Raw genomic sequence first — 14,288 nt, forward strand, 5'->3', positions numbered from 1 at the left:
GTCAAAGTGAAAGCAAGATAAGCTGGGATGAAGTGTGTAAAGGAATAGTAAAGAAAGTATGTTTGAGATCTAGAACAGAATAATGGGTTTTGGAGGGAAGTATTGAGGATAGGAGAGTATATGGCTTTGGCACCACGGGGTGGGCAGGCAAAACAATTTGGTTGGTAAGGTGCAGATCTTGAACTAACCTGTAATCCTTGTCTGGTTTTAGGACAGGTAAAATGGGGGAATTGTAAGGGGAGTTTACAGGCTTTAAAAGGCCATGCTATAGCAGGCGACTGATAACAGGCTTTAATCCTTTTAAAGCATGCCGAGGGATGGGATATTGGCGTTGAGTGGGGTAAGGGTGATTAGGTTTTGATGAGATGGTAAGGGGTGCATGATCAGTCGCCAAGGAGGAAGTAGAGGTATCTTATACTTGTGGGTTAAGGTGGGGGGATATGAGGGGAGGATGTGAAGGAGGCTTTGAACTGGGGGAAAAGGCAGCAGCAATGAGGTGTGGCTGTAGCCTAGGAATAGTCAGGGAAGCAGATAATTTAGTTAAAATGTCTTGGTCTAATAAGGAAACTGGGCAGGTGGGGATAACCAAAAAGGAGTGCATAAAAGAATGTTGTCCAAGTTGGCACCAGAGTTGGGGAGTTTTAAGAGGTTTAGCAGCCTGGCCGTCAATACCTATAACAGTTATGGAGGCAAGGGAAACAGGCCCTTGAAAAGAAGGTAATGTGGATTTGGTAGCCTCCGTATTGATTAAGAAGGGGACGGAGTTACCCTCCACTGTAAGAGTTACCCAAAGTGTCTGTGATGGTCCAGGAGGCTTCCGAGGCAATGGGGCAGCGTCAGTCTTCAGCCGCTAAGCCGAGAAGATCTGGGAAGGAGTCAGTCAGAGCCTTGGGCCAGAGATGCAGGGGCTCTGGGAGTGGCTGCTGGGCGAGTTGGACAGTCTGATTTCCAGTGGGGTCCCGCTCAGATGGGACACGGCTTAGGAGGAATCCTGGGCTGCGGGCATTCCTTGGCCCAGTGGCCAGCTTTCCGGCACTTGTAGCAAGCTCCTGGGAGAGGAGGTTCTGGGGGAACTTCTGGCAGCTGCAGTTCAGGCGTTTGGAGTTGTGTGCTGGAGATGTGGCTGGGTTTTGTCTCACAGTGGAGGCAAGGAATTGCAACTCAGAAATAAGTTGCTACTTGGCTGCCTCTACTCTATTATTGTACACCTTGAAGGCGAAGTTCATTAAGTCCTATTGTGGGGTTTGAGGGCCGGAATTTAATTGTTGGGGTTTTATTTAACGTGAGGAGCAGATTGGGTAATAAAATAAAATGCATATTAAGAATAAGTCGGCCTTCTGACCTTTCAGGGTCTAGGGCTGAAAAGCGTCTCAGGGTTGCTGCTAAACAGGCCATGAACTGGGCTAAAGTTTTTCATATTTGATGAAAAAGAGCCTAAATGCTAACTCATTTGGAAGAGGTCAGATAAAGAAAATGGTACATTAACCTTGACTGTGCCTTTAGCTCTAGCCACTTTTTTAAGAGGAAATTGCTGGGCAGGTGAGGGAGGGCTAGTCGCGGAACGAAACTGTAAGCCAGACCAGGTGTGAGGGGGAGAGGTGATGAAAGGATTATAGGGTGGGGGAGCGGGGGCTGCGGAAAAATTGGGACCTAGCTCGGCCTGGCGAGGAGGGAAGAGAGGTCAGATGGTCTGTAGAAAGGAAGATTAGAAAGACTCAGCGACGCTTGGGGTTGGGACTGAGGGGACAGGCGGGAGGGAAAGAAGGAAGATTTGGGAGGAGTTGCATTAGGAACAGAGACTAGGGAGGGACCAATGTGTAAAAGAATGCCTGGACGTCAGGCACCTCAGACCGTTTGCCCATTTTACGACAATTATTTAGATCTTGTAGGATGGAGAAATCTAAAGTGCCGTTTTCTGGCTATTCGGAACTGCTGTCGAATTTGTACTGGAGTTAAGAGGCATTGTAGAAGAAAATAAGGCATTTAGGTTTTAGGTCAGGTGTGAGTTGTAGAGGTTTTAAGTTCTTGAGAACACAGGCTAAGGGAGAAGAAGGAGGAATGGAGGGTAGAAAGTTGCCCGTAGTGAAGGAGGCAAGCCCAGAGAAAAGAAAGAGATAGGGACAGAGGGAGAGAGGGGGTTCTTGCCCTCCAGAAAAGCGGGAAAGGGGTCGGGGCACAGAACTAAGGTATTGGGGTGCAAAAATAAGAGAGCAGGGTGCAAAAATAGAGGGGGTGCAAAAATAAGGCGTCGGGGCACAAAAATAAGAGGTCAGGGCTCAAAAATAAGAGACGGCGCAAATATAAGAGGTCGGGGTACTTGCCCCTCCCCCAGAAAAGCAGAGAAGGGGTAGAAACAGAGAAGGGGTCGGGGTGCTTGCCCCTCCCCCAGAAAAGCCGGACTTGCCGCTTAGGGTGAAGGACCAAGGCAGGCGTCCCTGCAGCGTGGTCAGACACCCCTGAAACGTGGGTGAGTAATCAGAGAGGCGTCCCTGCAATGATTAAACACCAAGGGAAGGCTGCCTTCCCCAGTCCGTGTCCGGCGCCGGCGTTTTAGGTTCTCGGGTAAAATGTGTCTCCATTGTCTCTACCAGAAAATGAAACGAATTGAAATTAAGAGAACGGAGAGATTGAAGGGTAGTGCCAAGATTGAAAGGAGAAAGAGGTTGAGGGATAGTGAGAGAGGTTGGAGAAGAGAGTAAAAAAGGGGCCGCTTACCCAATTTAAATTTGGCGAGATGTTCCTTAGGCTGGTTGATCTGATGACCAGAGGTCATAGGTGAATCTTTCTCACGGAGCAAAGAGCAGGAAGACAGGGGATTGATCTCCCAAAGGAGGTTGCCTGATCTGAGTCACGACACCAAAATGTCATGCGCATCCGTGTGAAGAGACCACCAAACAGACTTTGTGTGACCAACATGGCTGTGTATTTCACCTGGGTGCAGGCGGGCTGAGTCCGAAAAGAGAGTCGGCGAAGGGAGGTAAGCGTGGGGCTGTTTTATAGGATTTGGGTAGGTAAAGGAAAATTCCAGTCAAAGGGGGGTTGTTCTCTGGCAGGCAGGAGTGGGGGTCACAAGGTGATAAGTAGGGGAGCTTTTTGAGCCAAGATGAGCCAGGAAAAGGAATTTCACAAGATAATATCATCGCTTAAGGCAAGGACCAGTCATTTTCACTTCTTTTGTGGTGGAATGTCATCTGTTAAGGTGAGGCAGGGCATTTGCACTTCTTTTGTGATTCTTTGGTTACTTCAGGCCATCTGGGTGTATAAGTGCAAGTCACAGGGGATGTGATGGCTTGGCTTGGACTCAGAGGCGGGACAATTACCATGAAAATTACATAAAATATAGCCAGCTGGGCATGGTGGCTCACACCTATAATCCCAGCACTTTGGGAGGCCAAGGTGGGTGGATCACTTGTGGTCAGGAGTTTCACATAATGGTGTCTCATAAGTCCTATAAGACTTCTTGGCCGGGCGCAGTGGCTCATGCCTGTAATCCCAGCACTTTGGGAGGCTGAGGCGGGCGGATCACAAGGTCAGGAGATCGAGACCATCCTGGCTAACACGGTGAAACCCCGTCTCTACTAAAAATACAAAAAAATTAGCCGGGCACGGTGGCGGGCGCCTGTAGTTCCAGCTACTCCGGAGGCTGAGGCAGGTGAATGGCGTGAACCTGGGAGGCAGAGGTTGCAGTGAGCCGAGATTGTGCCACTGCACTCCAGCCTGGGCGACAGAGCGAGACTCTGTCTCAAAAAAAAAAAAAAAAAAAAAAAGACTTCTTTACTCTTTTTTTATTCCTTTTTCAAAACCGTTCCTCTGATTGGATAATTTCAAAAGACCTGTCTTTGTGGCACATGCCTGTAGTCACAGCTACTCGGGAAGCTGAGGCAGGGGAGTTGCTTGGACCTGGGAGGCGGAGGTTGCAATGAGCTGAGATTGTGCCACTGCACTCCAGCCTGGCAACAGAGCAAGACTCCGTCAAAAAAAAAAAAAAAAAAAAAGACACACACACACAAATAAAAAAACTTGTCTTCAAGTTCATTGATTCCTTCTTCTGCTCGATCTAGTATGCTGTTGAAGTTCACTATTGAACTCATTAGTTTAATCATTATATTCTTTATCTCTAGAATTTCTATTTTTAAAAAATTATGGTTTTTTGTTGAATTTCTAGATTTGTTCATGTATTTTCCTTATTTTGTTTAGTTGTCTATCAATTTTTTCTTGTTTACAGAACTCCTTATAGAGGATTATTCTGAATTCTTTGTCAGTTAACAGATCTTTGTTTCTTTAGGGTCAGTCACTTGAGCTTTATTAGTTTCATTTGGTGGTGTATTGTTTCCCCGATTTTTTATGATCCTTGTATCCTTGCACTGGTGTTTGCACATCTGAGGAAGCAGCTACCTCTTCCAGCCTTTATAGGTTCACTTTGGCAGGGATAGACCTCTGTCGGTTAGTCCATCCTGGAGTTCTTGGTAGGCCAGCTCTTAGTATATGTAGGCAGGTGGAGTTTGCTATAAGATTCTTTAGGTGGGTGGGGCTTCTCCCCATGCTTTGAGGTGAGATGGGTTCTGGCTGGGCTTTGTGCTAAGGCAGGCTACTGACTGGCTCCCTAGTTGGGTGGAATCTGTGACTGGACTTTGCAGTCAGGAAGAGCCCTTCACAGGGATCCATAATCGTTGTCTGAGTGCATTGCAGGCTATGCTCCTTGGCTGGGTGGTGCCATTGGTTGGACTCTACAATTGGGTGGAAAGGTAGGCTGGGTTCCATAAATGCTCTTGGTCAGGTGGGGCTCCAGGCTGTGCACCATGGCTGACTTCTGCCAGTGGCTAAACTGTGCATTCAGGCAAGGTTGCAGCCTGGGCTCCACGAACAGACCAAGACTCAGGCTGTAGCCTTCTGTTGAGTGAAGTCACTGGATGGATTCCTTATTTTTGATGACCTTGACAGTTTTGAGAATTACCGATCAGGTATTGTGTATAAGGCCCTCGATTGAGATCTTTCATACATTTTTAATGATTAAAAATGTGGTCAGGGAGAGTGAATCAGTAAAATGACAAAGTAGAAGCAACTGGATTCTACTATCCCCCACAGAAAGCCTGTCAACAACTATTCAGTAGCAGTAGTATTACCCAGAGTATCCGAGAGCTTAAAGCCAGGGCTGTGATGATTCCCTGGCACAGAGCAAAGGCAAATCAGGAGCAGATTGTAAGGAAGATGAGTCTTTTTAACCACAATGCCCTTTCCCCAAGCTGGTAAAGTATTACGTGTGAAAAAGAACTCATGGTTTTTACAATGGGAAAAGTGAGTTAGAGATAGTATTCACAATAGGCAAAATATGGAATCAACCTAAGTGTCCATCAATGGATGAATGGATTAAAAAATGTGGTTTATACGAATGTCCATCAATGATAGACTGGATTAAGAAAATGTGGCACATATACACCATGGAATAAATCATTCTACTATAAAGGCACATGCACACATATGTTTATAGTGGCACTGTTCACAATAGCAAAGACTTGGAACCAACCCAAATGCTCATCAGTGATAGACTGTATAAAGAAAATGTGGCATATATTCACATAGAATACTATGCAGCCATAAAAAAGGATGAGTTCATGTCCTTTGCTGGGACATGGATGAAGCTGGAAACCATCATTCTCAGCAAACTATCACAAGATCAGAAAACCAAACACCGCAGGTTCTGACTCATAAATGGGAGTTGAACAATGAGAACACATGGACACAGGGAGGGGAACATCACACACCAGGGCCTGTCAGGAGGTGGGAGGCTTGGGGAGGGATAACTTTAGGAGAAATACCTAATGGAGGTGATGGGTTGATGGGTGCAGCAAACCTCCGTGGCATGTGTATACCTATGTGACAAAGCTGCACATTCTGCACATGTAACCCAGAACTTAAAGTATAATTTTTAAAATGTAGTTTATATACACAATGGGATACTATTCAGCCATAAAGAAGAATGAAGGAAAGTAGGGGCAACTCACAACCAAAGGAGCCCAAAAAGACATGACAAATAAATGTGATGTGATATCTGGGATGGGATCCTGCAACAGCAAAATGAAATTAGGAAAATATTTTCTCCCATTCCGTAGGTTGCCTGTTCATTCTGATGATAGTTTCTTTGCTGTGCAGAAGCTCTTTAGTTTAATTAGATCCCATTTGTCAATTTTGGCTTTTGTTGCCATTGCTTTTGGTGTTTTAGTCATGAAGTCTTTGCCCATGCCTATGTCCTGAATGGTATTGCATAGATTTTCTTCTGTGGTTTTTATAGTTTTAGGTTTAATGTTTAAGTCTTTAATCATACTGAGTTAATTTTTGTATAAGGTGTAAGAAAGGGGTCCAGTTTCTGTTTTCTTGTTGAGAGTTTTTAGCGTGAAGGGTGTTGAATTTTATCAAAGGCCCTTTCTGCATCTATTCAGATAATCATGTGGTTTTTGTCATTGGTTCTGTTTAGATGATGAATTATGTATATTGTTTTGCATATGTTGAACCAACCTTGCATCCCAGGGATGAAGCCAACTTGATTGTGGTGGATAAGCTTTTATAATGTGGTGCTGGAGTCGATTTGCCAGTACTTTATTGAGGATCTTCACATCAATGTTCATCAAGGATATTGGCCTGAAATTTTTTAGTTGTTGTGTCTCTGCCAGGTTTTGGTATCAGGATGATGCTGGCCTCATAAAATGAGTTAGGGAGGATTCCTTCTCTATCTATTGTTTCTAATAGTTTCAGAAGGAATGGTACCAGCTCCTCTTTGTACCTCTGGTAGGATTTGGCTGTGAATCCATCTGGTCCTGGGCTTTCTTTGGTTGGTAGGCTGTTAATTATGGCCTCAATTTCAGAACTTGTTATTGGTCTAATCAGGCATTTGACTTCTTCCTGGTTTAGTCTTTGGAAGGTGTATATGTCCAGGAATTTACCCATTTCTTCTAGATTTTCCAGTTTATTTGCATAGAGGTGTTTATAGTATTCTCTGGTGGTAGTTTATATTTCTGTGGGATCAGTGGTGATATCCCCTTTATCATTTTTTATTGTGTCTATTTGATTCTTCTCTCTTTTCTTCTTCATTAGTCTGGCTAGTGGTCTATCTATTTTGTTAATCTTTTCAAAAAACCAGCTCATGGATTCACTGATTGTTGTGAAGGGTTTTTCTTGTCTCTATCTCCTTCAATTCTCCTCTGATCTTAATTATTTCTTCTCTTCTGCTAGCTTTTGATTTTGTTTGCTCTTCCTTCTCTAGTTCTTTTAATTGTGATGTTAGGGTGTCTGTTTTAGATCTTTCCTGCTTTCTCCTGTGGGCATTTAGTGCTATAAATTTCCTTCTAAACACTGCTTTAGCTGTGTCTCCAAGATTCTGGCACATTGTGTCTTTGTTCTCATTGGTTTCAGAGAGCTTCTTTATCTATGCCTTAATTTGGTTATTTACGCAGTAGTCATTCAGGAGTAGGTTGTTCAGTTTCCATGTGGTTGTGTGGTTTTGAGTGAGTTTCTTAATCCTGAGCTCTGATTGCACTGTGGTCTGAGAGACTCTTGGTCATGATTTCCATTCTTTTGCATTTGCTGAGGAGTGTTTTACTTCCAATTATGTGGTCTATTTTAGAATAAGTGCCATGTGGTGCTGAAAAGAATGTATATTCTGTTGATTTGGGGTGGAGTGTTCTGTAGATGTCTATTAGGTCCACTTGGTCCAGAACTGAGTTCAAGTCCTGAATATTCTTGTTAATTTTCTGTCTCGTTGATCTGTCTAATATTGACAGTGGGGTGTTAAAGACTCCCACTTTTATTGTGAGGGAGTCCAAGTCTCTTTGGAGGTCTCTAAGAACTTGTCTTATGAATCTAGGTGCTCCTGAATTGGGTGCATATATGTTTAGGATAGTTAGCTCTTTTATGTGCATTGATCCTTTTACCATTATGTAATGCCCTTCTTTGTCTTTTTCGATATTTGTTGGTTTGAAGTGTGTTTTATCAGAGACTAGGATTGCAACCCCAGCTTTTTTTTTTCTTTTCATTTGCTTTGTAAATATTCCTCCATCCCTTTATTTTGAGCTTCTGTGGGTCTTTGCACGTGAGGTGGTCTCCTGAATACAGCACACTGATAGGTCTTGACTCTTTATCCAATTTGCCAGTCTGTGTCTTTTAAATGGGGCAATTAGCCCATTTACATTTAAGGTTAATGTTATATGTGAATTAGATCTTGTCATCATGACACTAGCTGGTTATTTTGCACATTAGTTGATGCAGTTTCTTCATAGTGTCATTGGTCTTTATATTTTGGTATGTTTTTGCAGTGGCTGGTACTGGTTTTCCTTTCCATATTTAGTGCTTCCTCGGGACCTCTTGTAAGACGTGCCTAGTGGTGACAAAATCTCTCAGCATTTGCTTGTCTATAAAGGATTTTATTTCTCCTTTTCTTGTGAAGCTTAGTTTGGCTGGATATGAAATTCTGTGTTGAAAATTCTTTAAGAATGCTGAAATATTGGCCGGGCATGGTGACTCATGCATGTAATCCCAGTACTTTGGGAGGCCGAGATGGGTGGATTATGAGGTCAGGAGATCAAGACCATCCTGGCTAACATAGTGAAACCCCATCTCTACTAAAAATACAAAAAATTAGCCAGGCGCTGGTGGCACGCACCTCTAGTCTCAGCTACTTGGGAGGCTGAGGCAGGAGAATGGTGTGAACTCGGGAGGTGGAGCTTGCAGTGAGCCAAGATCTTGCCACTGCACTCCAGCCTGGGTGACAGAGCGAGACTCCATCTAAAAAAAAAAAAAAAAAGAATGTTGAAATATTGGCCCCCACTCTCTTCTGGCTTGCAGGGTTTCTGTGGAGAGAACTGCTGTGTTAGTCTGACTGGCTTCCTTTTGTGGGTAACCCGACCTTTCTCTCTGGCTGCCCTTATCAGTTTTTGCCTTTGTTTCAACCTTAGAGAATTTGATGATTATGTATCTTGGGATTGCTCTTCTCAACAAGTATCTCAGTGGTGTTCTCTGTATTTCCTTAATTTGAATGATGGCCTGTCTTGCTAGGTTGTGGAAGTTCTCCTGGGTAATATCCTAAAGTGTGTTTTCCAATTTGGTTCCATTCTCCCCATCACTTTCAGGAACACCAATCAATTGTAGGTTTGGTCTTTTCACATAGTCCCATATTTCTGGAGGCTTTGTTTGTTCCTTCTCATTTTTTTTCCTCTAATCTTGTCTTGTCCCATATTTCTTAGAGGCTTTGTTCATTCCTTATCATTCTTTTTTCTATAATCTTGTCTTCACACCTTATTTCAGTAAGTTGATCTTCAATCTTTGTTATTCTTTCTTATGCTTGATTGATTCAGCTATTGATACTTGTGTATGCTTCATGAAGTTCTTGTGCTGTGTTTTTCAGCTCCATCAGGTCATTTATGTTCTTCTCTAAACTGGTTATTCTAGTTAGCAGTTCCTATAACCTTTTATCAAGGTTCTTAGCTTCCTTGCTTTGAGTTAGAATATGTTCCTTTAGCTCAGAGGAGTTTGTTATTACCCACCTTCTGAAGCCTGCTTCTGTCAATTCATCAAACTAATTCCCTGTCCAGTTTTGCGCCCTTGCTGGAGACGAGTTGTGATTATTTGGTATTTGGTAGTATTGTCTGATGGTAGTTTGTATTTGGAGGAGAAGAGGCATTCTGTTTTTCTTTTTTTTAATTTTGAGCATTTTTGCACTGTTTTTTTTCTCATCTTCGTGAGTTTATCTACCTTTGATCTTTGAGGCTGATGACCTTTGGATGGGGTTGTTGTGAGGGGGTCCTTTTTGTTGATTTTGATGTTATTGCTTTCTGTTTGTTAGTTTTTCTTCTAACAGTCAAGCCCTTCTTCTGCAGGTCTGCTGCAGTTTGCTGGAGGTCCACTCCAGACCCTTTTTGCCTGAGTATCATCAGCGCAGGCTGCAGAATAGCAAAGATTGCCACCCATTCCTTCTTCTGGAAGCTTCACCCCAGAGGGGCACAGGCCTGATACCAGCCAGAGCTCCTGTATGAGGTGTCTCTCAACCCCTGCTGGAAGATATCTCCCAGTCAGGAGGCATGGGGGTCAGGGACCCACTTGAGGAGGCAGTCTGTCTCTTAGCAGAGCTTGAGCACTGTCCTGAGAGAATTCTTGCCAGAATCTGCTGCTCTCTTCAGAGCTGGCAGGCAGGAACATTTAAGTTCACTGAAGCTGTGCGCACAGTTCCTCCTTTCCCCAGGTGCTCTGTCCCAGGGAGATGGGAGTTTTATCTATAAGCCCCTGACTGGGGTTGCTGCAGATCAGAGATACCCTGCCCAGTGAGGAGGAATCTAGAGAGGCAGTCTTGCCACAGCCCCTTTGCTGTACTGTGGTGGGTTCCGTTCCGTCCTAATTTACCGGCCTCCTTAGCACTGTGAGGGGAAAACCGCTTACTCAAGCCTCAGTAATGGCAAAAGCCCCTACCTCCACCAAGTTTGATCTTCCCAGGTTGACTTCAGACTGCTGTGCTGGGAGCGAGAATTTCAAGCCAGTGGCTCTTAGCTTGCTGGGCTCCGTGGGAGTGGGACCCACTGAGCAAGACCACTTGGCTCCCTGGCTTCAGCCCCCTTTCCAGGGGAGGATATAGTTCTGTCTTGCTGGGATTCCAGGCACCACTGGGGTATGAAAAACATAAAATTAAATTAAATAAAAAAATAAAACTCTTGCAGCTAGCTTGGTGTCTGCCCAAACAGCCTCCCAGTTTTGTGCTTGAGACCGAGGGTCCTTGTGGTGTTGGCACACGAGGAAATCTCCTGGTCTGTGGATTGCAAAAACCACGGGAAAAGTGTAGTATCTGGGCTGGATAGCATAGTCCCTCACAGCTCCCCTGACTGGGGGAGGGAGAGCTCCGGTTCCTTGCACTTGGCGGGTGAGGCTAAGCCCCACCCTGCTTCTGCTCACCCTCCATCAGCTGTGCCCACTCCCTATCCAGTCCCAGTGAGATGAACTGGGTACCTCAGTTGGAAATGCAAAAATCCCTGACCTTCTGCATTGGTCTTGCTAGGGAGCTGCAGACCAGAGCCGTTCCTATTTGGCCGTTTTGCCAGATCTCCAATTTGTACTGTATTTTAAAACTCTTCACTGATCCCAATCCAAGGCTGTGTAGACTTTCTCTGTTTTCTTTAAGAAGATTTACAGTTTTGATTTCACATTTAGGCCTATGATCCATTTTGGCCTCCTCCTTTTTAAAGCATATGATTTAAGTCAAGGTTTCTTTTTGTTTTCTATTTGTTTTCGCATATAGAATGTCCAATTGTTCTGGCACAATTTGTTGAAAAGACTACCCTTTCTTTGTAGAATGTCATTTGTTCCTTTGTCAAAGATCATTGACTATATTTGTGTGAGCATATTTCTGATCATTCTATTCTATTACATTCACCTATGTGTCTATTCTTTCACTAGTACCATACTGTTTTGACTACTATAGACTTACAGTAAGTCTTGAAATTGGATGGTATTAAGTTCTCAACCTTTGTTCTTCTTCATCATTGCTTCCCATATTTTAGGTCTTTTGTCTTTGCATGTAAAAAGTTAGGATCAATTTTTCAACATCTAACAAAAGGTTTCTGTGATCTTAATTGAGATTGCATGGAATTTACAGGTCAAGGTAGAAAGAATTTTAATAATGGGTCTCTGAATACATGAACATGGAATTTCACTCTATTTATTATTTATTCATTGATTTTTAAAATCAATATTTTGTAGTTTTATGCATACATATTCTGTGCATACTTTGTTAGATTTATACCAAAGTGTTATATTTTGGAGGTGCAGCTATAAATCATGTTTTGTTTTTAATTTCAAATTCCAGTTTACTGCTGGTAAAAGGAAAAGCAATTGACTATGTTCTTTTACTTAACTATGCAGTCATTGCTTGGTATTTGTGAGGGACTGGTTTTAGGACCACCCCAAATCCACAAATGCTCCCGTCTGTTATACAAAATGGTATAGAATTTGCATATTACCTATGCACATCCCCCCATATGCTTTAAATCATCTATAGATTACTTGTAATACCTAATACAGTATACATGATATGTAAATACTTGTTCTACTGTATTGTTTAGGGAAGAATGACAAAAACATCTGTACATGTTCAGTACAGACACAATCATCCATTTTTTTTCCCAAATATTTTCCATCTGCAGTTGGTTGAATCCATGGATGCAAAACCCACAAATATGGAGGACCAATTGTACTTGCTTGGTAGAACGTTTACAGAGTTCTTTGGGATTTTCTAGACAGAAAATGGGACATTTGCAACTAAATAAAGTTTTATTTCTTCCTTTTCCATTTATATACAGATGTGTTTCCTTTTATTGTCTTATTTTTCTAGCTAAATTTTCCAGTACAATGCTGAATAGGAGTGGTGAGAGGAGAATCCTTGCCTCATTCCCAGTCTTAGGGGAAATCATCTGGTTTCTCACCATTAAATATGATAAAAATTGCAGGTTTTTGTAGCTGTTCTTTATTCCAAACAGAGCAACATGGACCTTTTCAGACAATCCTGTTTTCTCCCTCTAAAAATGTCTTTGTGTTGATTTTAACCAGATTTTATATAAACAATGATGTCTCTGGGGAAGGAGGCTTGAAAGGGGTTTCATCCTGTACGTTGCATACTTTTAGCCATAGTCCTGGTTAGGGAGTTAGGAATGGTATTCACTGCCAATCCTTGGCAAGAAAGCCTTACTGATTTTTGAACAGCTAGTCAATCTGGAAAAAAGCACTACTTTCAGAGGATAAATAAACATGAAGTATTATGGAGGGAGATATGGTTAAAACTATAAGCATGCATCTAATTATCTAGATCATAGAAATACTTGATCAGAAAATGTGGTAACATTCTGATGGAAAAACATTAATGAAGTGGGAAAATAGCTTATATTCTTTGTTTGGAATGAAATGGTTTCCATTTATAACTGAAAGATTGAGGGAAGAATCATTCTGCAAAGTGATTTTTCTGAATTTCCTTCTTGGCAGAGATATTCCTTTTCTAAGTGAGCATTTCTTAACCTCTGTGCTGGCTTAAATAGTGTCTCCCCCAAATTTCTATCTACCTAGAACCTTTATTTGGAAATAGAGTCTTTGCAAATGAAATTAAGCTAAGATGGGGTTTTAAAAATAAGTTCCCTAAATCTACTATGAGTGGTGTTCTCAGAAGAAGAAGGAAATTTGGACACAGTTTTTGTAGAAGGCCACGTGAAGATGGATGCAGAGACTGGAGTGCTGCCTTTACAAGCCAAGGAATACCAAGGATTGCCAGCAACCACCAGAAGCTGGAAGAGACAAGGAAGGAGCCATCCTTAGAGCCTTTAGAGAAAGCACGGCCCTACCAACTTGAGTTAGGACTTCTGGGCTGCAGAACTGTTAAACAATAAATTTCTGCTGGTTTTTTTTTTTTTTTTTTTTTTTTTTTTGAGATGGAGTCTCACTCTGTTGCCCAGGCTGGAGCGCAGTGGCACAATCTTGGCTCACTGCAAGTTCCACCTCCCGGGTTCACGCCATTCTCCTGCCTCAGCCTCCCCGAGTAGCTGGGACTACAGACACCTGCCACCATGCCCGGCTAATTTTTTTGTATTTTTAGTAGAGATGGGGTTTCACCGTGTTAGCCAGGATGATCTCAATCTCTTGACCTTGTGATCTGCCCGCCTCGGCCTCCCAAAGTGCTGGGATTACAGGAGTGAGCCACCGCGCCCGGCCGCAGTTTCTGCTGTTTTAAGCCACCCAGTTTGTGGTACTTTGTGATGGCAGCCCTAGGAAATGAATATAAGCCCTGATATGTGCATAGTATCATGAGAAGTGCTAGAGGAATAATCATTTTGTATGACCTAGGCCATGTCTCCAGAATGCCAACATATACAAATGAAAAGGACAAAAAAATCACTTGGTTTTGGAGTTATTTAAAAAGTGGTAAAGACAGGCACTATTGCTACAAAAGGAAAATATTATCTTGCCAGTTGATTGATGTTTTTACTTCTCACTGGTCTCCAGATGAAACGATTCAGGAAGTTTACTGTCTTCCATGACATCCAATCCTATTCTCCTTGGACCAAACTCCACGTTTTCCTGGTAGTTAGTTGGCTGAAAAGAGTGTTTCTAAAACTTCTCTGAATAATTCTGATCTGATTCATTGGACTTCTAATGAATTGGAACTTCCAGGGAATCTAGATGTTAAACTAGCACTCAGTGAATATCAATAGCAAATTTTAATCAATTTATTTAAATATCCCAGACTCACGTAACCAAAGATTACCCACAGA

Source organism: Rhinopithecus roxellana, chromosome 18 (assembly GCF_007565055.1).
Source record: "Rhinopithecus roxellana isolate Shanxi Qingling chromosome 18, ASM756505v1, whole genome shotgun sequence".
Classification (NCBI taxonomy): Eukaryota; Metazoa; Chordata; class Mammalia; order Primates; family Cercopithecidae; genus Rhinopithecus; species Rhinopithecus roxellana.